Source organism: Penaeus monodon, chromosome 21, assembly GCF_015228065.2.
Source record: "Penaeus monodon isolate SGIC_2016 chromosome 21, NSTDA_Pmon_1, whole genome shotgun sequence".
Taxonomy (NCBI): Eukaryota; Metazoa; Arthropoda; class Malacostraca; order Decapoda; family Penaeidae; genus Penaeus; species Penaeus monodon.
In genome coordinates, this window is record NC_051406.1 from 838,638 (window position 1) to 839,613 (window position 976).

Consider the following 976-nt stretch of genomic DNA (forward strand, 5'->3'; position numbering starts at 1 on the left):
GGAAATGTCAGAACGATTGTGAGGACTCGAACCATAGGTCATGGCCGATTAGCAGAAAAGGGAGGAAAGGGAAGAAAGAGAAAAAACCTGCGAGGGGAACGGAAGACATGATTGATGAGTGATTTTTGCTTTGTTTTCTTGACGAGAGGAATTTCTCAGACGCACAGCATGGGAGTAAGGCAGAGATAAAGAATAAACCAGTAATTCGACCGGCTACCGAGTTGCGGAAACGCGTGCGGCGTCTGAGGGAAGGGAGCCGAGGAGGAAAAGGACCTGCTGGGGGAGGCCTGGCTCGTCCCTCTGTTCTCCTGTTCGCTTTCCCTGTGACGTTCGGACTGGCGAAGCAGAGCGAGAGAGCAGACCGCCCCCTCTCCCCTTCACCTCTTCCCCCCCCCCCGCGTCGCCAGCTCTGGGCGCGACACTAATTCTGTTCCTTTATTTAAAGGCGGGCTTTTAGGGGCAAAGTTTTTGTTGATTGTTTTTGTTTAGATCTTTATTTGCGAAGTTTAAACTGTGGCACTTGGGGAAGCCAGTAACTCACGCGTGGAAGATTTTGTTTTGGGGAAGGATGGATAAGTTTGGTTTTTAACGAAGAGGAAAGGACTTTGCCTTCGGAGAAGTGTTGGGGGGCGTTTAAGGGAAAAACGCAAGACTTTACGAAGGACTTATTGTAATATACTGTAAAACTAAGGAAACTTAATGCTTTGCTGTCCCTGTTGCTTTAATGACGGCGACGCTAATGATGATGGTGATTGCCATTATTACCATTATTTTCAGTTAACGTTCCGCTTATTTAATTCCCCCCCCCCCCTTTCAGCCACCGGTTAATTGACGTTGGCTTTACATCAGGCGCCGGGCTTTTAAGTGGCGTCTTCTGGCCTTGATTGGCGACGCGGGCGTGTCCGGACTCTGGCTTTGGCGCCGGATTGGACGGCCGAATTGGAGTCTCTCGAAACCGCTTACTTTTAACCTCGTT